A 25,441-nucleotide genomic window follows, 5' to 3' on the forward strand; every position below is an offset into this window, starting at 1 on the left:
CCACCACACCAGGGCCTGTGCTACTGGCTGAGGCTATCTCCACCACACCAGGGCCTGTGCTGCAGGCTGAGGCCATCTTAACACCACCAGGGTATGTGCTGCTTTCTGAGGCCATGGTCACCACACAAGGGCCTGTGCTGCTGGCTGATGCCATCCACATTATATCAGGGCCTGTGCTGTTTGCTGATGACATCCACATTACACCAGGGACTGTGCTTCCGGCTAATGCCATCTTCACCACACCCTAGGGCCAGTGCTCCTGGTTACACCCATCCACATTACACCAGAGTATTGCATCTTGTGAGGCTATCTCCACCACACCAGGGCCTGTGCTGCTGGCTGAAGCCATCCACATTATATGAGGGCCTGTGCTTCTGGCTGGGGATATCTTCACCACACAAAGGCCTGTGCTGCTGGCTGAGGCCATCTTCACCACAGCAGGTCCTTTGATGCTGGCTGATTCCATCCACATTACACCAGAGCCCGTGCATCCTGGTGTACATCTCCACCACACCAGGATTTGTGCTACTGGCTGAGGCCATCTTCACCACAACAGGACCTGTGCTGCTGGCTGAGGCCATCCACATTGCACCAGGGCCAGAGCTTACTGTGATGCCATCTTCACCACACCAGGGCCTGTGCTGCTGGCTGAGGCCATCCACATTACACCAGGGCCTGTGCTCCTGGCTAAGAACAACTTTACCACACCAGGGCCTGTGCTTCCGGATCAGGCCATCTTCACCACACCATGGCCAGTGCTTCTGGCTAAACCCATCCACATGAAACCAGGGCCAGTGCTTCCTGTAAGGCCATCTCCATCACGCCAGGGCCTGTGCTGCTGGCTGAAGCCATCCGCGTTATATCAGGGCCTGTGCTTCTGGTTGGGTACATCTTCACCACACCAGGGCCTTTGCTTCTGGCTAAGACCATCTTCACCACACCAGGTCCTGTGGTGCCGGCAGAGGCCAACGTCACCACACAAGGGCCTGTGCTGCTGGCTGAGGACATTTTCAACTCAAAAAGGCCTGTGCTGCTTGCTGAGGCCATCCACATTACATCAGGGCCCGTGCTGCTTGCTGATGACATCCACATTAGACCAGGGCCTGTGCTTCCGGATCAGGCCATCTTCACCACACCAGGGCCAGTGCTTCTGGCTAAACCCATCCACATTAAACCAGGGCCAGTGCTTCCTGTAAGACCATCTCCACCACACCACAGCCTGTGCTGCTGGCTGAAGCCATCCACATTACACCAGGGCCTGTGCTCCTGGCTTTGGCCATCTACACCACACCACGGCCTGTGGCTTTGGCTGAGGCCATCTACAGCCCACCAGGGCCTGTGCTCCTGGCTTTTGCCAACTACACCACACCAGGGCCTGTGTTGCTGGTTGAGGCCATGTTAATCACACCAGGGCCTGTGCTGCTGGATGAGGACCTGTGCTTCTGGCCTGTGGCTCTGTCTGAGACCATCTACACCCCACCAGGAACTGTGCTCTTGGCTTTGGCCACCTACAACACACCAGGGCATGTGCTTCTGGCTGAGGCCACCTACACCACACCACGTCCTCTGTTGCTGAATGAGGCAAAGTACACCACACCGGGACCTCTGGTTCTGGCTGAGGCCAAGTACACCACACCAGGAGCTGTGGCATTGGCTGAGGCCATCTACACCCCACCAGGGCCTGTGCTCTTGGCTTTGGCCAACTACACCTCACCAGGTGCTGTGCTGCTAGCCGAGGCGATCTACAACACACCACTGCCTGTGCTCCTGGCTGAGGTCAGCTACAACACACCAGGGCATGTGGCTCTGGCTGCGGCCAAGTACACCACACCAGGTCCTGTGGTGCTGGCTGAGGCTGACTGCAACACACCAGGGCTTGCACTTCTGGATGAGGCCACCTACACGACACCAGGGCCTGTGCTCCTGGCTTTTGCCAACTACACCACACCAGGGTCTGTGTTGCTGGTTGAGGCCATGTTAATCACACCAGGGCCTGTGCTGCTGGATGAGGACCTCTGCTTCTGGCTGAGGCCATCTACACCCCACCAGGGCCTGTGCTGCTGGCTAAGTGCTAAATTGAGTACTTGGTGTAGCGTATTAGTCAAGCATGCAGTTACCATTAACAATGTAGTTAAATTGGAGGGTTGTGTTCGTAACTTCAAGTACTGCCCATCTCACCACTTGATTCCATAAATTGACACTTTGTGCTGGGGCCTGCTGCTAACGGCAATACAACCCTGAGCACTCCCAATCTCGGAAGCTAAGCAGGCTTGGGCTTGGTTAGTACTTGGATGGGAGACTTCCTGGGAATACAAGGTGCTGTAAGCTTTCTGTTTTCATGTCATTGAACTGCTTTTGATCCAGAGAAGGAGGGTGCACAGGCACCCTCCAGGTCATCTAAATTACACCAGGGCATGTGCTTCTGGCTGAGGACCTGTGCTTCCGGCTGAGGCCAGCTACACCACACCAGGGCCATCTACACCCCACCAGGGCCTGTGTTGCTGGTTCAGGCCATGTTAATCACACCATATCCTGTGCTGCGGGATGAGGACCTGTGCTTCTGGCTGAGGCCAGCTACACCACACAAGGTACTGTGCTGCTGGATGACGCTGACTGCAACACACCAGGGCTTTCGCTTCGGGTTGAGGCCACCTCCACCAAACCACGGCCTGTGGCTCTGTCTGAGGCCATCTACACCCCACCAGGGCCTGTGCTGCTGGCTGAGGTCATCTACAACACAACACAGCCTGTGCTCCTGGCTTTGGCCATGTACAACACACCAGGGCATGTGCATCTGGCTGAGGCCATCTACACCCTACCAGGGCCTGTGCTCCTGCCTTTGGACACCTACACCACACCAGGGCCTGTGGCTCTGGCTGAGGCAACTACACCACACCAGGGCCATCTACACCCCACCAGGGTCTGTGGCTCTGGCTGAGGCCATCTACACCACACCAGGGCCTGTGTTGCTGGTTGAGGCCATGTTATTCACACCAGGGCCTATGCTGCTGGCTGAGGCCAACTACAACACAACACGGGCTGTGCTCCTGGCTTTGGCCACCTACAACAGACCAGGGCCTGTGCTTCTAGCTGAGGCCAACTACAACACATCAGGGCAATCTGCACCTCAACAGTCTCTTTGGCTCTGGCTGAGGCCATCTACACCCCACCAGTGCCTGTTTTGCTGTTTGAGGCCATGTTAATCACACCAGGGCCTGTGCTGCTGGACGAGGACCTGTGCTTCTGGCTGAGGCCTTCTACACCCTACCAGGTGCTGTGCTGCTAGCCGAGGCTATCTACAACACCCCACTGGCTGTGCTCCTGACTTTGGCCGCCTACACGACACCACGTCCTGTGTTGCTGGCTGAGGCCAAGTACACCACCCCAGTACCTGTGGCTCTGGCTGAGGCCAAGTACACCACACCAGGAGTTGTGGCTTTGGCTGAGGCCATCTACACCCCACCAGGGCCTGTGCTGCTGGCTGAGGCCATCTACAACACACCACGGCATGTGCTTCTGGCTTTGGCCACCGACAACACAAAACAAATGTGCTTCTGGCTTTGGCCACCTACAACACACCAGGGCATGTGCTTCTGGCTGAGGCCATCTACACCCCTCCAGGGCCTGTGCTGCTGGCTAAGTCCTAAATTGAGTCCTTGGTGTAGGGTATTAGTCAAGCATGCAGTTACCATTAACAATGTATTTAAATTTCAGGGTTGTGTTCGTAACTTCAAGTACTGCCCACCTCACCACTTGATTCCATAAATTGACACTTTGTGCTGGGGTCTGCTGCTTACGGCCATACCACGCTGAGCACGTCTGATCTCGGAAACTAAGCAGGCTTGGGCTTGGTTAGTACTTGGATGGGAGACTTTCTGGGAATACCAGGTGCTGTAAGCTTTTCCTTTTCATGTCATTGAACTGCTTTTGATCCAGAGAAGGAGGGTGCCTGTGCTGCAAACATAGGTCATCTAAATTTCACCAGGGCGTTTGCTTCTGGCTGAGGACCTGTGCTTCCGGCTGAGGCCAGCTACACCACATCAGGGCCTGACTTGCAGGATGAGGCCATCTACACCCCACGAGGCCCTGTGCTGCTGGCTGAGGCCATCTGCACCCCACCAGGGCCTGTGTTGCTTGTTCAGGCCATGTTAATCACACCATATCCTGTGCTTCGGGATGAGGACCTGTGCTTCTGGCTGAGGCCATCTACACCACACCAGGGCCTGTGTTGCTGGTTGAGGCCATGTTAATCACAAAAGGGCGTATGATTCTGGCTGAGGACCTGTGTTTCCGGCTGAGGCCATCTCCAACACACCAGGAACTGAGTTGCAGGCTGAGGCCATCTACACCCCACAAGGGCCTGTGCTGCTGGCTGAGGCCATCTACAACACACCACAGCCTGTTCTCCTGGCTTTGGCCACCTACAACACACCAGGGCATGTGCTTCTGGCTGAGGCCATCTACACCCCACCAGGGCCTGTGCTCCTGGCTTTGGCCAACTACACCACACCAGGACCTGTGGCTTTGGCTGAGGACATCTACACCCCACCAGGGCCTGTGCTCCTGGCTTTTGCCAACTACACCACACCAGGGCCTGTGCTGCTGCATGAGGACCTGTGCTTCTGGCTGAGGCCATCTACACCCCACGAGGGCCTGTGCTGCTGGCTAAGTGCTAAATTGAGTCCTTGGTGTAGGGTATTAGCAAGCAAGCAAGCAAGCAATTTATTTATATAGCACTTTCAGATCAGCCCCCAGCTGAACACAAAGTGCTGTACACTTGACATGCAAAAAATAATACATTGAGCATGTTAAAAAAAAAAATAAGAAAAATAATAATATAAAATAAATAAAATATATATATATAAAAATGATTATTAAAATGACATGAAAATAAATAAAATTAGCACAAATAGCAAAACCAATAATAAAACAGTATAAAAATGATGATGAGAATTACATTTAAAACAATAAAATCAGAACATTAGATCAAGACAATAAAATCAATAAAATCAGGGTCAGACTGTGTCATATGCCAAGGAGTAAAAATGGGTTTTAAGACGTGTTTTAAAAGTGGACAGTGAAGGGGCCTCTCTAATGTGCTGGGAAAGATTGTTCCACAGATTAGGAGCAGCAATAGAGAAGGCCCTGTCCCCTCTGAGCTTCCTCTTGGACCTGGGTACCTCCAGGAGCAGCTTGTCAGCTGACCTGAGAGACATGGGGGGTGAGTAAGGATGCAGAAGCTCAGAGAGGTAAGTTGGGGCAAGACCGTTTAAACATTTAAACACAAACATGAGGATTTTAAAATGAACTCTAAGATATACAGGCAGCCAATGGAGTGAAGCCAGGATGGGAGTTATGTGCTCTCTTTTACAAGTTCTGGTTAAAAGTCGTGCAGCAGAATTCTGGACCAGCTGCAGACGAGAGAGAAGATGCTGACTAACTCCACAATACAGTGCATTACAGTAATCTAGACGACATGAAATAAAAGCATGGATTACCGTTTCAAGATGCGGCCTGGATAAAATAGGTCTTATCTTTGCCAAGCGCCTTAAATGATAAAAACTAGACTTGACAGTAGCCCTAATTTGACTGTCTAATTTAAAATCACTGTCCATCTTAAAACCCAGGTTTGTAACAACAGATTTAAAATACTCTGCCAGGGGTCCCAAATCAATAGCAGAGGGTTCACAAGGTCCACTAGGACCAAACAGAATCACCTCAGTTTTGCTTGAATTACACCTTAGAAAGTTTAGGGACATCCAAGATTTTATGTCTTCTAGACATGCTAGAAGTGGCTTAATAGAGAAGGCCTCTTTCTGCTTCAGAGGCAGATAAATCTGACAGTCGTCAGCATAGCAGTGGAAGGATATTCCATGCCTTCTGAGGATGGTTCCCAGGGGCTGTAAATATAATGAAAAAAGCAGAGGCCCTAAAATTGAGCCCTGCGGGACCCCAGACTGAAAAGTGGCAGAGGAAGACTCATACCCTAAAAAGTTAACACTAAAAGTTCTGTCACAAAGATAAGACCTAAACCATTTCAAAGCAGTACCACGAATGCCTGCAAGATGGTGCAAGCGAGATAGCAAAATGTGGTCTACAGTGTCAAAGGCAGCTGTTAGGTCAAGGAGCACAAGAACAACATGATTACCAGAGTCACAGGTAAGGAGGATATCATTAAAAACCTTTAAGAGTGCTGACTCCGTGCTATGAAAGTTTTTAAAACCTGATTGAAAGACCTCCAGGATACCATTCTCATTTTAAAAATTCATCAATTGGCAATGTACAATTTTCTCTAAGATTTTAGACATAAAGGACAACTTGGAGATAGGTCTATAGTTAGCCAATACAGTGTGGTCCAGGGCAGGTTTCTTAAGCAAGGGTTGTACTACCGCATGCTTAAAATTAGCAGGGACTACACCAGATATTAAACTGCTGATTATAACAGTAAGAACAGCCTGGCCTATGCTAGGAAAAATCTCCTTAAAAAATTGTGGTGGGACAGGATCATTTGGGGAACCAGAGGGCCTCAGGTGGCCGACCACATCCTCTAAATAAGAAAGAGACAGGCTCAAACTGGTTAAAAACAGCAGAGCAAGGGATCAAGACAGAGGGGTCAGACTCAGGGGAAGAAATGTGGTTGCAACCTTCTCAATGAAAAAACACATAAAATCATTAGACAGTTTATGAGAGGCCTCCAAACAGCCACTTTGTGGAGCATTTAAGACTGAGTCAATAGATTTAAATAACACACGTGGATTGTGACTGTTGGAGGAAATGATCTTAGAGAAGTATTTTCTTTTAGCCTCTTTGACTGTATCCTGATAGAGGCGCCAGCAGTCCTTCAGGATTTGAAGAGACACCTGCAGTTTGTCCCTCTTCCATCTGCGTTCAGCTCTACGACACTCCCTCTTCACAGCCCGAGTGGCATCATTAAACCAAGGATCAGTTTTAGCCTTGAGCTTCCTGGTTTTTAATGGTGCCACAGAGTCCAGAATAGTAAGGCAAGAATATTGAAACCAGGAGCTGAGGTTCTCTGTGTCCAAGGGAGTACGATCGGTGGGGATAGACAGCTGGTTAAAAGCAGTTGAGAACTGGGCAGCAGTGAAAGGGTTAATAATCCGACAGCGGCGAACAGGAGCGCTGGTTTGAACTGTAGTGCGTGAAAACACAGCATCAAATAATACAGCCATATGGTCAGAGAAAACAGTGTCAGTCACTTCCGCATTAGACACAGGTAGACTGTGTGACAAGACCAGGTCTAGTGTGTGTCCGTGTTCATGTGTGGGACCAGATACGGACTGGACCAGATTAAAAGAGTCAATGAGGCTTAAAAACTCCTTCACCAGAGGTTTATCAGGGCAACAGACATGGATATTAAAATCTCCCACAATAAGAACATGATCGTAGTTGGGCATAATCCCAGCTAGAAATTCTGAAAAGTCATTTATGAAATTCTTATTGTATTTAGGGGGACGATAAATAACAGCAAAGAGCACCGAGTTAGAGCGATTAACTTCAAAACACGTGAGCTCAAAGCTGGAAAACGAGGGCTGTAAAACACACTGTTTACATTTAAAATGCTTTTTTAAAAACAACCGCCGTACCTCCTCCTCTCCCTGATGTCCTTGGTGTGTTAAAATAGGAACAACCCGCTGGTAAAAGTTCAGATAAAGTACTGGACTCACCAGTATTAAGCCAAGTCTCCGTGACACACATGAGGTCTAGTTTCCAGGAGATGAATGACTCATTCAGAATAAAAGATTTGTTCACCAGCGATCTGGCGTTTACCAGCCCAATCCTGACAGGAGCCGGGGATGAGGTATAAGCCTCAGCGGCACAGGGAGTCCGACACAGCGGCCTCAGATTGCGGAGGGTCGCCCGGTGCACGTTGAGCCGAGGAGGACAGGGGTCACGGAGGAGCGGCGCGTCATCCTGGCAGACCATGGGGATGAGGCAGGGATCCACGGGGTCCAGGAAACGTCGGTGCACAAAAACTCCAGGAAATAATCTCTGTATTCCTTTGACGGTAGTGGGATGGTGCGCTAAAGAGATCTTGAGTTTAACCAGCCGACCACTGCGCCTACCCCGACGTCTTCGCCGGGGAGGTAGCATGACTGCACGGCATAGGCAAGTTGGGATATGTGACAGCAGTGGACACCATGAATTCTGACCTCCGTTAGAAAATGGAGCTGTATTTTGTCCAGAACTTCGGAGGTTCAGAAGCGATTGGCGATAGTACACCAGTAATGACCCGATTTCTTGGGTGACACACGACAGGAGCAATATAAAAACAAACAAAACTGACAGCGACAGACGAGCAGCCACGTACACCGGCGCCATCTAAGCCCTACACGCCCAGATTAGGGAAGATATCAAGCATGCAGTTACCATTAACAATGTACTTAAATTGGAGGGTTGTGTTCGTAACTTCAAGTACTGCCCACCTCACCACTTGATTCCATAAATTGACACTTTGTGCTGGGGCATGCTGCTTACGGCCATACCACCCTGAGCACGCCTGATCTCGTCTGATCTCGGAAGCTAAGCAGGCTTGGGCTTTGTACTTGGATGGGAGACTTCCTGGGAATACCAGGTGCTGTAAGCTTTTCCTTTTCATGTCATTGAACTGCTTTTGATCCAGAGAAGGAGGGTGCCTGTGCTGCTAACATAGGTCATCTAAATTACACCAGGGCGTGTGCTTCTGGCTGAGGACCTGTGTTTCCGACTGAGGCCACACCAGGGCCTGACTTGCAGGATGAGGCCATCTACACCCCACGAGGGCCTGTGCTGCTGGCTGAGGCCATCTACAACACACCACGGCATGTGCTCCTGGCTTTGGCCACCTACAACACACCAGGGCATGTGCTTCTGGCTGAGACCATCTACACCCCACCAGGGCCTGTGCTCCTGGCTTTTGCCAACTACACCACACCAGGGCCTGTGTTGCTGGTTGATTCCATGTTAATCACACCAGGGCCTGTGCTGCTGGATGAGGACCTGTGCTTCTGGCTGAGGCCATCTACACCCCACCAGTGCCTGACTTGCAGGATGAGGCCATCTACACCCCACGAGGGCCTGTGCTGCTGGCTGAAGCCATCTACAACACACCACGGCATGTGCTTCTGGCTTTGGCCACCTACAACACACCAGGGCATGTGCTTCTGGCTGAGGCCATCTACACCCCACCAGGGCCTGTGCTCCTGGCTTTGGCCAACTACACCACACCAGGGCCTGTGGCTTTGGCTGAGGCCATCTACACCCCACCAGGGCCTGTGCTCCTGGCTTTGGCCAACTACACCACACCAGGACCTGTGCTGCTGGATGAGGACCTGTGCTTCTCGCTGATGCCATCTACACCCCACCAGCACCTGTGCTGCTGGCTAAGTCCTAAATTGAGTCCTTGGTGTAGGGTATTAGTCAAGCATGCAGTTACCATTAACAATGTACTTAAATTGGAGGGTTGTGTTCGTAATTTCAAGTACTGCCCACCTCACCACTTGATTCCATAAATTGACACTTTGTGCTGGGGCCTGCTCCTTACGGCCATACCACCCTGAGCATGCCCAATCTCGTCTGATCTCGGAAGCTAAGCAGGCTTGGGCTTGGTTAGTACTTGGATGGGAGACTTCCTGGGAATACAAGGTGCTGTAAGCTTTTCCTTTTCATGTCATTGGACTGCCTTTGATCCAGAGAAGGAGGGTGCCTGTGCTGCTAACATAGGTCATCTAAATTACACCAGGGCGTGTGCTTCTGGCTGAGGACCTGTGCTTCCGGCTGAGGCCAGCTACACCACACCAGGGCCTGACTTGTAGGATGAGGCCATCTACACCCCACGAGCGCCTGTGCTGCTGCCTGAGGCCAACTACAACACACCACGGCATGTGCTTCTGGCTTTGGCCACCTACACCACACCAGGAGCTGTGGCATTGGCTGAGGCCATCTACACCCCACCAGGGCCTGTGCTCCGGGCTTTTGCCAACTACACCACACCAGGGCCTGTGTTGCTGGTTGAGGCCATGTTAATCACACCAGGGCCTGTGCTGCTGGATGAGGACCTGTGCTTCTCGCTGAGGTCATCTACACCCCACCAGGGCCTGTGCTGCTGGCTAAGTGCTAAATTGAGTCCTTGGTGTAGGGTATTAGTCAAGCATGCAGTTACCATTAACAATGTATTTAAATTTCAGGGTTGTGTTCGTAACTTCAATTACTGCCCACCTCACCACTTGATTCCATAAATCGACACTTTGTGCGGCCCTACCACCCTGAGCTCGTCTGATCTCGGAAGCTAAGCAGGCTTGGTTTTGGTTAGTACTTGGATGGGAGACTTCCTGGGATTACCAGGTGCTTTAAGCTTTTCCATGTCATTGGACTGCTTTTGATCCAGAGAAGGAGGGTGCCTGTGCAAAATATCAAGGAATTATAAAGTAAATGACCAGATTTTCCATTTACTCTAATTTAACAGTAGTCATTTTGCAGAAGACAGTCATTTGGTTACTATAGTAAAAACTATTATGTCAAATTAACCAAAAACAAGAACAAAATCAACTAAACTTGCATTTTTTACTGCCTTCTGTAAAGTGTCAACAAATGCAGACACTTGGCTGTCTTCAGCAACAAATACGCCATCAAAAAAGTCATCAGAGCAACATCAGAGAAACAAAGTCTAACCATGGAAGGCAGGGGTGTCCAAACTTTTTTCACTGAGGGCCACATACATAAAAATATAGGAGGGGCTGGGCCACTCACTAGAAATTAGGTATATAACCTTAACTGTAGCGTATTAAAGTTAGAAAAATCATTTAAAAGTGGTCAAATGTGTTATATTGTTGAATATAATTAAAGACAAAACTGCCTTCATCACAGCTTTACATAAATGGATCTTTATTGATTTATTCAGAAAAAGCTTTGGTAGCTCATTCTCAGAACAGCAGCAGATTTCTTCTTGGACAGAAGATTTACAGCACAGAGAAAAACAATAAAGATGGGACGGGTACATTTCAAGCTTGTTATTTAAGTTCTTAGGCTTAGCAACACACCTATTAACGTTCGTTTGAAACGGTTATCAACATTAAAAGACTGAACTGGACTTAATAACAGGAGTGCATATAATTTTAGTGAATTATTCTGGTGAGTATCAGCTGCGCTGGGTATGTAAATCGGGCCATCCGGCTGCGGTGCTGATCGTACGCCACTCGTGCCAAAAATCCGGACAAATGTCACTTGATCAAGGAGCAAATCTGCATCAGATGAGATCAGCTGACTTTGCGTGTACGTGCGCTGTGCACAGCGGTGTGTACTCTGTGTGTTAACAAGAAAAACGCATATAAGAAAGTGGTGCGCAAAAGCAGGGTAGTGACAGAATTGATGCGCATTATTGATATTTGAAGCATGTGTACCTGCACATTAACACACGGGTACTGTGGAATATATTTTTACACACCTAAAGTGCTCGTGCTCTCGTCCACTACCCGCAAAAAAAATTAGCAGCTGTGCGGCGACTGTGGCATCGGTGCTCTCATCGCATGCGATGGAGTAAAAATCAAAAGCACAGCTTTATCAGACAGTTGCAGTTTAATGTTGGCTGACGAGTCTTCAATGCGTGGCACAACTGTATTTCTGGACATGCTGACGTTGTTGAAGTCCTGCACTGTTTCCGGGCACATTATTTCGGTGACTTTAACGAGGCCGTGTTTTATGAGGTCTCCATCTGAAAAAGGCTCGCCATGTCTTGCGATGAGTTGGGCGACCTCATAGCTGCTATTTTAGCCTTTTCCTGGACTTTTAGAGCACGAAATAAATACTGTTGCTGACCCTGTATGGGCTCAAAATGTGGTCATAAATATTTTGTACTTGTAAATCAGTTTTGTATGTGTAAAAAGAATTTGTGTGTGCGTAAAAAAGATTTGTATGTGTAAAAAAGATTTGTATGTGTAAAAAAGATTTGTGTGTGCGTAAAAAAGATTTGTATGTGTAAAAAAGATTTGTGTGTGCGTAAAAAAGATTTGTGTGTGTGTAAAAAAGATTTGTATGTGTAAAAAAGATTTGTATGTGTAAAAAAGATTTGTGTGTGCGTAAAAAAGATTTGTATGTGTGTAAAAAAGATTTGTGTGTGGACTTAGCCAAAAAACCCCTGCAAGTTACAAGTACGGATTTTGACCCTGTTTTTCTTCCTTTCATCTGATTGGTCAATGTCATGTCAATCACAAATGTAACAATCCAATCAGAGGACAGATGGGTTTGCCTGTCGGAGGGGCACTTTTTTGAACTGCAGGTCCTTGAAGGGTAATACAGTTTGAAGCTAGAGGATCTCTATATAAATATCCGATAGCAGCTAGGTCCGCTAACTTTCAGTAGCTGTTGAAAGGATAAAGTTGTGGTATGTCAGTGGTTAGAAATACCATTATTACTTTAGGATTAGATTAACACAAAGTCAGGGCTGACCCGGGACCATTGCTGTGAGTCACAGTGCGCAGCATAAAAGTCCTTTCACATCGGACACAGGATGTGCTGCTAATGCTAACTAAAAGCAAAGGATCCAGAATTTGTTGCGCTGGCTGCTGGGCTCTGTGGGTTTTTGCAGCAGCTCTACCTGTACTAGCTGCACCTGCTCCTTGTCGTTTCTATCTCTGACTTTATGTCCTCTACAAGAGTTTCGGGTTTTTTTGCTAGTTCTTCAAATGTTCAATAAAAACATGTATGCTAATTCATAAGGAAGAAAGCTTTGTAATGGAGACTGTCATTTCCAAAACACTGCCTCCCCCCCCCCGCGGTCCGCAGCGCTGTTGAAAAGGCTGTGGAAGCCTGTATTAAGCACGTAGACCTGTGACACAAAAATCACCAAACTCAGACGACCACAGACTGTTTTCCTTCCTGGTGATGAAGGAAAACGCTGGGTTGGCATGTAAAAGGGCATTTATTCCCTTCAAAGACCTGCAGTTCAAAAAAAGTGCCCCTCCGACAGCCAAACCCATCTGTTCTCTGATTGGATTGTTACATTTGTGATTGACATGACATTGACCAATCAAATGAAAGGAAGAAAAATAGGGTCAAAATCCGTACTTGTAACTTGCAGGGTTTTTTTGGCTAAGTCCACACACAAATCTTTTTTACACATACAAATCTTTTTTACGCACACACAAATCTTTTTTACGCACACACAAATCTTTTTTACACACACACAAATCTTTTTTACACATACAAATCTTTTTTACACACACACAAATCTTTTTTACACATACAAATCTTTTTTACGCACACACAAATCTTTTTTACACATACAAATCTTTTTTACGCACACACAAATCTTTTTTTACACATACAAATCTTTTTTACACATACAAATCTTTTTTACGCACACACAAATTCTTTTTACACATACAAAACTGATTTACAAGTACAAAATATTTATGACCACATTTTGAGCCCATAACCCTGCAGGAGAGCTACCCTTTGCTTTCATTTCTGCTCTCGCCTGATGTTTGGTTTCATAACGACGTCGTACATTATACTCTTTCATAACTGCCACAGTTTCAGTGCAGATCAAACAGACACACTTCCCCTTTAATTCTTTGAAGAAATATTCACTCTCCCACCGTGTCTGAAATTTTCTGCACTCACTTTCTACCTTTCGCTTCTTTGCTTCTGCCATGTTTGGTAACTTGGGGTAAATTTCTTCTGTGATTGTCCTTTTTGGTGGAGCAACTGCCTTGATCAACAGTAGCTCCCCCTGGTGTTAAAACTAAGAAGTGCAATACACTCAAGCAAAAGTTGAAGTGCGGGCCATATTCTATTCTATTTATAAAATTACTTGAGGGCCAATTAAAAATGGACCGCGGGGGCCGGATTTTGGACACCCCTGATGGAAGGTATACAGAAATGGCTGAAGTTTGGCTTTGAGGGTCGGGGAGGACAAAAAGCTATTAAGGACCTTTTGATTTGCAATCCAGTTCTCCTCTAAAATATTAAGGATGAAGCAACAGTGCTCCTCTTTGCTATTCTGACATGTGTGTTAAACACAGTGTAGAAGGTAAGTAGAAGCTTACACAGCACCATCAGCCATCATGCTAAATTTGCATCTTCAAAAGTCAGTGCAGCCAGAGTCAAACCTGATTATAAATGCTCAGGAGACACTGTTTAACATTTAGTGTTAACTTAAATCACTCATCATTTACAGTATTAGAGTTCGGGGTTATGGGTTAGCACTATCATGTTACCTGTAACTTTATTAACTAGTAACTTAATTAGAACTGAAATAGGGGATTGCATCTATGTTATCTTAAATCACATTTCTGGTTTATTTGTTTTTTGAGATGAGTAGCATGTGCACTACAGCTGAGACTTGAAGCATTTAAATGTACTCTGAACTGAAATATATCCCTACAGTTTCATGTAGACTGCCTAGTGGCACATCTACAGTGGGCTCTGGGTTGCATGAGGTCTAGAGGAAAACATCTGACGTGACAAAGCCGAAACAATGACTCTGCCAAAATGTAGCTGCGCTGCGTTTGTGCGCTCCCACCCTCAAATAAAGAGGCGGGCAACGGTGAACAAAGACGAGCGAGGGGGTAGAAAGGGGATGTTAAAACAGCCCACTTAACAAATGAGCAATTCTCCACTGCGTGACCGGTTGTTTACGGCTGAGTCCTTACAGTCTTTCAGTTCTTCCACCGAGATCAGATAAAGGTCAGTCTTCGTGCAGCAGCATCTCGGTCCAGCGATCTTCTTCCTTAATCTTAATTTGCAACGTAAATTCATTACGAAACATTATAGTTTAAGAGAATTACAATCTTATTACAGGCTAGAGTTCTTCTGCTGTTCAAAACAAAGTGGCAACATAATTGTCTGCTGCCCCCTTGAGGGGAAAAAGCCAAACATCTAGAAACAACAAGCTCTTTATTTTCATCCCACATAGAACGCTGACTGATGGGGAAATGTAAAGGGCAATAAAATGCTGCAGAAATGTCACTGCATGCCCACTTGACTGGGCCTCGTCATTCCCTTGAAGACTCGCAGCTTTCCTGCTCCAGTGAGATCAAAACTGTAGTCTGTAGTAATATAGGGCATCTCCCCGTCAATGCCCGGCTGAAATAGAAACAAAGACACTACAGGTCACAATAGAATATAGTTATACACAACTCCAGATCTGAGAACTTTGGAACTCTGAATGTAAATAAATGTAAATAAAAACAGAATGCAACTGATTTTATTCACAACAAATCAAAGAAAAACATATCAAACGTTTAAACTGATACATTTTACTATTTGATGAAAAACTGTTTTTTAAATCTGATTTTTAAATTTAATGGCAGCAACAGATCTCAAAAGAAACTGGGACGAATGAACAAAAGTCTGGAAAAGTAAGTAACACTAAAAAGAAACAGCTGGAGCAAAACTGTAAAGACGTAGAACATCTCATCATCTACATGCCTGTGATAGTCGGGCCCTCAGGGAGCAGTGCATTAAATAAAAAAGGAAGACAGAATTCTGTCAAGGCAATCACTACGTGGGCTTGGACACTTCTAGGAATCACTGTATGTGAACACAGTTCACTGTGCCATCCAGGTTAAAGCTCCATTATGCAAAGAAGAAGCCATATGTGAACATGATCGATCAATGTCACCATCTTCTCTCATTTAAAATGGACTAATGCAAAAGTGCAAAACTGCTCTGTAGTCAGATGAACCAAATTTTGGCTTTTTTGGAGGGGGGGAAACATGAATGCCAAGTCCTCAGGTACCACCTGGGTTGTTATCAGTGCTCCCTTAAAGAGCCTTCATCTCTAATGCTATAGAGGTGCACTTGTGCCTAGAGATGAAACAGCCTGCACATCTGGAAAGGCAACACCAGTGCTGCAAGGTCCATACAGGTTTTTGAGCAACACATGAGCCCTTTCAGATGGTATCGTTTTAAGGTGGGGGGGCCTGCATGTTCCAACAACACAATGCTTATTAACTGCATCTATTATAACAACATGGCTTTAAAGTAGAACAGTCTGAAGTGACTTTTCAGCAACTGAAAACATTTTTCATAACATGAAAACAAAATGAAAAACATGAAAAAGGATCTAACCTGTGTTTTGAGGATACATGAAGGCATTGAAATTGCTCCCAAGAGGAGACAGTTGACTTTGCGAAGAACTGACGGATCTACAGGTGTCAGCAGGAAGTACAGACCCCGTGCCATGTCAATACCTCGGAGGACCCCTGGAAGACAGTATCAAGTAAATATAATGACATAACGACTCTTTAATTCTCCCCAACTTCAAATTAGTCGGAGTGAATTTAGAACTGTACAAGAATTGTAAAACTGTCAAATGGATTTGGGTGCTCTTATCTATTACATATAATAATGTGTTTCTTTATTCCCGATCTTAAGAATTGAATCTGCTGCTGAAACTTAAGTTTATGGAATAAAGTCTTCACTGCATAATCTACAAAACATTTGTAGATTATGCAAATGTTTTTAAATATAATCTTATTTTTCTGACCAGTTACTACAGTTAAAGAAAGAGAGCTTTAATAAACTGAAAAAAAAAACCAGTTTATTGTGGCAGTAACAATAACTTGAGCTTTTTTAAAAAAGATATCAGCAACATACATTTTTAATTTGATAAAAATGTTTCAGTCAATGAGGAAGTCAAGCCAAAGTCAGCACAATAACTCAGAAAGGACACTTACCAAATCTCACACATGGGCTGATGGGTGCCTGGGAAAGAAAGACTGGACCTCCCTTGCTTGCTACTTTTTCTGCCAGGCAGCAGAGTCCTACCAGACTACCACTGGAAGCATGAAACATGTGCGAGGGCACCATGTCGCCGTGGGTAACACCTAACGCAATCGCTGTGTGTGGAACCTGTGGGTTTAGCAAGAAAATTGTTAGGTGGTTGCTTAATAAATATAAAAAAATCTTTAAAAGCAACAGTTTGCAGGTTAAGGAGGTTTAAACCAAAACTGGAGCATAGACAGCCATTTCTCCCTGATTTAAATGTCATGAATTGTATTCATATATGTATAGACTGTGATCAGAGAGTCATGTGCTTCTTGTGTACCTGGTATGGTGTGAGGCTGTGCAGAGGTCTGACTGGTCCAGGGTCTGGACACTGCAGCTGACTCAGATAGGCCAGGAGAGATAGATCCCTCTGCTCATTACTACGCTGGTGTTTCCTGTCAAATGCAGCGATATGAGATGTAGCCAAGAGTCTGGAATAATGTTTTTACACCAGTATATTAATAATGGTGGTGCAGTGGTGTACTTACACTGTTCCTTGACTCCCAACTCCTTGAAACTCTGCTTGTATACTAATGTGACTGTAGATTCTTGGGGGCTGTGGCTTTCTGTAAACTCATCCAGAGCGGTCTGGGCGGGTGGGTGAGTCTGAAAGCCATTTGCCGGGAAACTGGGAAGAAGCGGATCATGTCAACCAGCAGCTGGAATCCAAATCCTGTGAACAGAAACACATTCAGAGACATTTTTTATTATTAGTGCATTTAAATTCCCCTACATTGTTTCATCGGGGCAATCGTGGCTCAAGAGTTGGGAGTTGTAATCGGAAGGTTGCCGGTTTGAGCCCCGGCTTGGACAGTCTCGGTCGTTGTGTCCTTGGGCAAGACACTTCACCCGTTGCCTACTGGTGGTGGTCAGGGGGCCCGGTGGTGCCAGTGTCCGGCAGTCTCGCCTCTGTCAGTGCACCCCAGGGTGGCTGTGGCTACAACGTAGCTTGCCATTACCAGTGTGTGAATGGGTGAATGACTGGATATGTAAAGCGCTTTGGGGTCCTTAGGGACTAGTGAAGCGCTATACAAATACAGGCCATTTACCATTTCACTGATGTCACAGAAGGCAGCTCACACTGACCTTTGACCCAGCCCATGGTGTTGATAATAATCGGAGCCTCTCTGGTCTGGGATCTTCTGCACCATAAGGACTTAAGAGATTCCACATATCGATCCAGGTCTGAGTCGCATTGGTATGAGTCGCATGATGACTGACCGTAGTAGATCATGTGGTCTGGAGTCTGCTGATGTGTGAAAGGAGGACCTGCAAAGCAGATCATTATAAGTCTTTTAACCCACTCTTACTAATCAAGCAGGAGTCAGAAATGAAGAAAACACTATAGAGCCTGGTTCTGCTGGAGGTTTCCTGTTAAAAGGGAGTTTTTCCTTCCACATTGTCGCCAAAGTGCCTGCTCACAGGGGATCATATGATTGTTGGGTTTTTCACTGTATGTATTATTGTAGGGTATACCTCACAATATAAAGCACCTTGAGGCAAATGTTGATTTGGCACTGTATAAATAAAACTGAATTGAATTGAACTATAGAGGCATAATTCCACACAAAATCCACCATAAAATAACAATTTTGACATTGCATTTTGAATCACACATGATTCTCACATGTTACATAGGTTTAAAAGAAGCTGAAAGGCTAACACTTTTACTCCTAGACACAGGTGGACTGGCTGTGTCAGTTTCCAATCTTTAATCTAAGGTAACCAAGGAATGGCTCTTCCAACACATTGTTGTTAATAATTTAGCCCCAGTTGTAAAGATGTGAACGCGCTATGTTTAATATAGTATTTTAAATTTAAAAAAACATGTTTTTTGAACATATAATGAGGATTGAAACATACCTAAAAGGGGTTCTCTGACAGTGAGGAGAGACAGGCAACCAGCAGGGGTGAATTCTGTTTGACCGAGGTCACCTTCCAAATATTCGACACTAGCAGTGCTGAAGGAAAACAAAACATATCGTTATTCTCCACTTTAAATGACCCACAGAGATGTTTGTAGGCTGTAAAGACCCTTGTGTAAATGTGAACCAAAGCAAACCAAACATTACAATAAAGAGGATAGAGAGAGGACCAGAGCAGGACCAATGACATAGTGAACAGGACATTATAAAAACTGTAGTTAGTGAGAAACTTACTAATTCAGCAAGGTGTTAATGAGCACGCGGATAAATGTTGACTTTCCAACATTCTTGGTCCCGCACACCAGGATAGCCATCTATGTCTCCTGTCAGTGAAAAACATGTCAAGTTTTCATGAAAGCAACCAAAGTGAGCATTTTGTTTTGGTATGTTCTTATCACATAAACGTCTGTGGTTCAATTCAGTTACAGAACAATTCTGCAGCACTCCTACTAAGAGTGAAGAGCAAAACTTACACTGACTATTATATTCTGTTTTTCTACTGATCACTGTTAAACCAACACAATAACTGTGACTGGTAATTCTCTGCAACTGACCAATTTACTGTTAAAGCCCTCAAGAGTGTGAAACACTTTCTACTGAAGTCAGTTAAGTTACATTTGGTATCTGTTAAGCTCTTCTATGAACCCTTTTAGGAACATTGATAACTAAACCTCCTTGTTTTGAACTAGTAAATGGAGCGGCTCTTACGCTTTGCACAACATCACCCAGTCCCACACGCACTTTCTTCTACACTGTTTCTAAGTGTTTCCTATTGAACATTCACACACATTCATACTCTGATGGATGCATCAGAGAGAAACATGGGGTTAGTATCTTGCCCAAGGATACTTGGTTAGTAAGTGATCTGCTTTACTACCTGAGCTACAGCCACCCCAAAACATGACAGAAAAAATATTCATCCAGAATTAAAACTCTTTAGAAGAGCTAACATGATACTTTATGAAATAAATACTCAAACAAAAAACAAAATAAAGCAAAAAGCACAACAGACAGCCACTTAAGGACCAAACGAGTCTCTAAACCTGTGCTAAATATTTAATATGTACTTTTCTTAATGGAAAGCAATAATTTCGTTCTCATTTTTATTTTACTTCATTTTAAATAATAAAACTCAAAGAATTTTAAATGATTATGATACGATGAACTTTATTCAGTACTGTGTGTGTGTGTAAGGGTTACATAAAGGGTATAAATTTAGCCTTGTAGCATAAAAGTGACTGGTGTATAATTTGGCACATCTAAAAGTGGGTTACCTTTGCACACACTGACTACTGTGTTAAGAGCATGTCTGTAGCTCTTCGACATTTTCAGCCCTTCAATGTTGCTGTTGAAAGGAATCATACCCAAACCGTTGAGTGGAGTGTCAAGAACAGCTGACATGAGTTCAGTCTGCAAACAAGCAGGAGAAGCTTTCAGATCATACTTAACATTAATCTGCATGTAAATTATGTTGAAATTTGTCTGCTTTGCTGATTATATCCAAGTGTGAACATATCTGCCACCTTACCATGGGGAGGTTGAACAATTCGCTGAGATCTGGAAAACTGGAAAGAAACCGTGTCATAGGTGTCTCGATGGGTTCCAGCAGGATGATGGATGAATTTGTTGTTATGCTTTTTAACAGCTTCTTTCGTGATGCTGCAAAATGCATATTCATAGCAATTTAAAGCCAGAAAAAACACATTCTAATACTATATATTCAGTATTTTACTGATATAGCTATATCAGTCTCTGTGTTTTATGATACATATCTCTTTATTAAAACTTCCTTTCAAAGAAAATAATGTAGAAAAAGATGCTCAGATTAATTCAGATTCATCACAGTTTCTGTTTAAAATCATATGTGTACATGTCACAATTGTTACAATTTATTTACAGTGTAGTTGGCATGTTTTTATACACCACTTTGCATTTAATCATTAGTTATTATTAATCTATGGCTCTCTTCCATAGCATGTCTTATATACGGTCTTCTTCCCCTATTAACCAACCGGTCATGGCAGATGGCTGCCCCTCGCTGAGCCTGATTCTGCCCATTTCTTCTTCTTAAAAAAGAGTTTTCCTTTCCACCGTCACCAAGTGCTTGCTCATAGGGAGGGTTATCTGCTTGTTAAGGATTTCTCTCTTTATTGTAGGGGCTTTACCTTGCAATATAAAGGGCCTTGAGTTGACTGTTGTTGTGTTATGGTGTTATATAAGTAAAAATAAAGTGATGTTTTATTAATGCAGCCTTGAGTTGTATATTACCAACACCACTAAAGGAAGCTCTGCTATAACATTATAGCTGCACATGCATTATACCTGCTGTCTCATATTTATGACTCAAACATTAAGCACTCAAAGAGTAAACATCCTCTTTTAGTGTGAGTGTGCACAGAAACTGAAGCAGAAAGCCTGGGCTAACAGAGAAAGTTGATGACCACTTTTTTTTTTTTTTTTAGAAATGCTTCACAGGACACCCTTTAGCTCATCTTCTATTGTTTACATTTCACTTAAGACAGTGACAAACATGCATTGCAGTGCAACAGGTGGGGTAAAGAAATTATAATTATTATATAATTATAAGCTTAAGAAATCCAGTATTCGCAAAGAGAAATTAGGTCCAGCTAAGTATTTTTGCCTATATGATATGAATTCTAACCAATCAGACTTCCTAGAGATATATTTTAACTGGAAAAACCAATACAAATGCCTAACTTCAAACATAAAAGAAAAAGTGTGCTGCTCACCTTGTGGGGGAGATACCTTTGGAGGATGTGCGATGCCTCATTTCTACTTTCCAACGCTCTGATGCTTTCTAATCCTCTAATACTCAGTGGACAATGTGACGCTGGGGAGAAAAGCGAATATGACTGCTGACCCTCTTCCATGGTAAATCCCATAACTTCTACACGTCCATAAAGACAGGTCAGAAGGCACTTTCCGTGGAAACACAGCGTCTGCAGGTAAGACATTTTAAATCACGGAACTTAATTGACATCAGATTAAACATCTACATGTCCAACTAAAAATCAACTGATGCATACCTGATCCTTCTGCATGACAAGTACTGTGCGGTTCTGCCGATCGTCTCTCTGCGCACAGTGATGCAGAGCCTCTCCCTCCAATCTACCTCTCCGGAAAGGGTGCAGAGAGAGTTGAGGGGACTGATAAGGAATGGGAAGGATAGCTACAGGCAGAAGATGGAGAACCAGCTTCAGCAAAATAACGTTGGTGAAGTCTGGAGAGGCCTCAGAACCATCTCGGGCCACAAACATCAGAACTCTCTGCCTGGGAGGGATGTGAGGTGGGCAAATGAACTGAATCATTTCTTCAACAGATTTGATTCAGCCATGAGGCAGTCTCCAACATCGGCTGCAGACTCAACCACCCCCACTGCTGCTGTTCCACCTCTGACACCTCAGACACTTCACACCTCCTCTATTCACCCTGCTCACTCCTCCCCACCCCCAACAACAGCATCCAATACACAATCAACACAAGGCTCCAGACTGTCTCTCTCAACCACCCAGGTTAGGAGGGAACTGAGGAGGATTAATGGCAAGAAGGCAGCGGGTCCAGATGGCATCAGCTCGAGGGTCGTCAGGTCCTGCGCGGACCAACTGTGTGGTGTGATGGAGCACCTCTTCAACCTGAGCCTGAGGCTGGGAAGAGTCCCACAGCTCTGGAAAACCTCCTGTGTTGTACCAGTGCCAAAGACTTCACGCCCCAAGGACCTCAACAGCTACAGGCCGGTGGCTCTGACATCCCACCTGATGAAGACCCTGGAGCGGCTGGTCCTGGCTCAGCTTCGGCGCCTTGTGAGCTCATCACTGGACCCACTTCAGTTTGCCTACCAGCCTGGCATTGGAGCGGATGATGCCGTCATTCACCTCCTACATCGCTCCCTCGCTCACCTGGAGACCGCTGGGAGCACTGTGAGAATCATGTTCTTTGATTTCTCCAGTGCCTTCAACACTATTCTTCCCTCGGTTCTGAAGGACAAGCTGGAGAACTCTGGAGTGGACCATCACCTCACTACGTGGATTTTGGACTACCTCACCGACCGACCACAGTATGTGAGGACTCAGGGCTGTGTGTCGGACAGGGTCGTCTGCAGTACGGGGGCCCCACAGGAGTACAGAGGACTGACTCAGGACTTTGTGGACTGGTGCCAGCTGAACTACCTCCAGATCAATGCCAGTAAAACCAAGGAGCTGGTGGTAGACTTCCGCAGGCACAAACATCCTCCACTGCAACCACTGAACATCCAAGGTATGGACATTGAGACTGTGGACAGCTACAGGTACCTTGGTGTTCATCTGAACAACAAACTGGACTGGACTCATAACTCAGACGCCCTCTACAGGAAAGGGCAGAGCAGGCTGTACCTGCTGCGGAGACTCAGGTCGTTTGGAGTGGAGAGCCCACTCCTGAAGACCTTCTATGACTCTGTGGTGGCCTCAGCCATCTTTTATGGTGTGGTCTGCTGGGGTGGCAGCATCTCTGCTGGGGACAGGAAGAGACTGAACAGGCTGATCCGAAGGGCCAGCTCTGTTCTAGGATGCCCTCTGGACCCAGTGGAGGTTGTGAATGACAGGAGAATGGTGGCTAAGCTGTCATCCCTGCTGGACAACATCTCCCACCCCATGCATGAGACTGTGACAGCACTGAGCAGCTCCTTCAGTGGGAGACTGCGGCACCCACGGTGTGGGACGGAGAGATTTCGCAGGTCTTTCCTCCCCACTGCTGTCAGACTCCACAACAAAGACTTTAACTGATCATACACACACATCCACAAATGTGCAATAACACAAATGTGCAATAATCTTTCTGGCACCATTGTATTTTTCACTCTGTTGTATATAGCATTTGTATTCTATTTTTATCCTATTGTATATTTTATTCTATTTTATTCTACTGTATATAGTATTCTATTTTTATTCTATTCTGTACAGTTGTGTACTGTATTTATTCTTATTTTATTTTATTCTAATTGTCCTTCATAACTTTTGCACTGTCCACTTCCTGCTGTGACAAAACAAATTTCCCACGTGTGGGACTAATAAAGGTCATCTTATCTTATCTTATCCTCAGTTGTCCAGCCATACTTGCGGTTAGAGACAGACTTCACTTTTTTTCACCCTCTTGACACATGGTTTTTTCCTTACAGACTCCTGGTGCTCCTTCACCATGCTGATCACCACAGGGCTAGAGTACATTAGAGGAACTGACGGGAGGTCTGCACCGTTTTCCCTTCGCATCTTTCCACTTGTGAGATTTATGTTTTACCTCTGCGTGTTTGTTCACTTTCATGATTGTCAGCAGTCATTCAGGTACAAGAAAAATGAAAAGGTGAACCTGCAAAGAAAAGGATGCACTCCATCAACTTAAGAATAAAGAATGGAAACTGTTGCGAAATCGATCAAACGCAGAGCAGAGAAACAAACCACGGAGGCCCCAGAAAAGTGCAATCAAACGGTGAGTTTATCAACACAGGAGAAGAAATATCAGCATATGTCTTCCTCTAAGGTTACTCTTTGTTTACGTTATTCTTTTAAAAATTGTGTTTACTGTTTCGGCTGCTGTAACACAGGAACTACTCCACGTTTGGGATGAATACAGTACATCTTCTCTTGGATTAATAATCCTGTTTATAGTCTTGTTTTAACATATCCGTTAGCCAGAGCTAGCTTTCTTTTCCAGCCACAGCTCAATATAAATGAAAACTAAAGCCAAATATGTCGGTTTTCCATAATTTAATGTCTCAAAATGTGAACAGAGCAATGAATAAAATCACCTTCACGCAGTATGACAAGAATGCAACCTCAATTTTAAACTTGGGTTGAAGTTATCAAGACCAACTTCACCTAACACCACCTGAAAAACTAGCATTAGCTGCTAGCTAACGTTGTTGCTTCCCAAGAAAACACTGCTTTAAAACAGATGGCACAAAGCTGTAGTTATAATCCCTGTGCCTTGGCTGGAACATGCACAAGTAATGTTTATAATTATCTTAAGAGACACTAAAGAGCTGGTCACTTGTTAATTCAACGGTGCTAACAGGCTAATACTTACATGTGTGAGCCGCCAACAGACGTCAAGTGCGGATGGTCACGTTAGCATATGCTACTTCCGGTGCGGAAACTCCTGTGGGGAGCTTTGTTTCCGGTGTCCTATTCGCGCCCTGTTTACGGTCCAAAACAAGTTAAGCAAATGAATGAATCAAGTAGCGATTTACATTTCTATAGATGTCTTGGGCATTTACCCAATATATCTGTAAATGATGTTCATCGACTTGTCGATATTTTTTCCCCAGCGCCTCTCTTTTTCTCAAAAGAGAAAAGGGATTCAAATGTTATATTTCTCGGTATCTGTAAACAGCGGTCCCTCGTTTATCACGGGTTTTATGTTCTAAAAATAACCAGCGATAGGTGATATCAATTAGCCAATTTTATTTTTTGACGGTGCAAAACGTTTTGTGGACATACAGTACTGCACTTCAGAGTCACACTGCTAGCGATCCAGGCGGCGATTCTGTACTGTACAGGAGAGACGTCACGGAGGAGATCGTCTGCAGCGATCAGGACGCAGGACACAATGTGATGTAAAAAAAAAACAAAACATGCAAACTTGCACTAAAAAAATCTGCGAAACAGCAAGGTGAAAGGTGAACCGCGTTATAGCGAGGGACCACTGTAATTTTGAAGGTAAGTCACAACATACCCCTCGTAAATACTAATGTATAG

The 25,441-nt window shown here is 45.2% G+C and overlaps 4 pseudogenes; 3 read left to right on the top strand and 1 right to left on the bottom strand.

Annotated features, from left to right (window-relative positions):
• The first annotated feature begins 3,791 nt into the window (after positions 1–3,791).
• LOC134633890 (5S ribosomal RNA) lies at positions 3,792–3,900 on the top strand (annotated as a pseudogene).
• Positions 3,901–8,490: 4,590 nt separating this feature from the next.
• Positions 8,491–8,605, top strand: LOC134633899 (5S ribosomal RNA; annotated as a pseudogene).
• Positions 8,606–9,535: 930 nt separating this feature from the next.
• Positions 9,536–9,654, top strand: LOC134633898 (5S ribosomal RNA; annotated as a pseudogene).
• Positions 9,655–14,961: 5,307 nt separating this feature from the next.
• On the bottom strand, positions 14,962–24,562 carry LOC134633000 (polynucleotide 5'-hydroxyl-kinase NOL9-like; annotated as a pseudogene).
• Positions 24,563–25,441: the final 879 nt, after the last annotated feature.

Source organism: Pelmatolapia mariae, linkage group LG8 (genome assembly GCF_036321145.2).
Source record: "Pelmatolapia mariae isolate MD_Pm_ZW linkage group LG8, Pm_UMD_F_2, whole genome shotgun sequence".
Taxonomy (NCBI): Eukaryota; Metazoa; Chordata; class Actinopteri; order Cichliformes; family Cichlidae; genus Pelmatolapia; species Pelmatolapia mariae.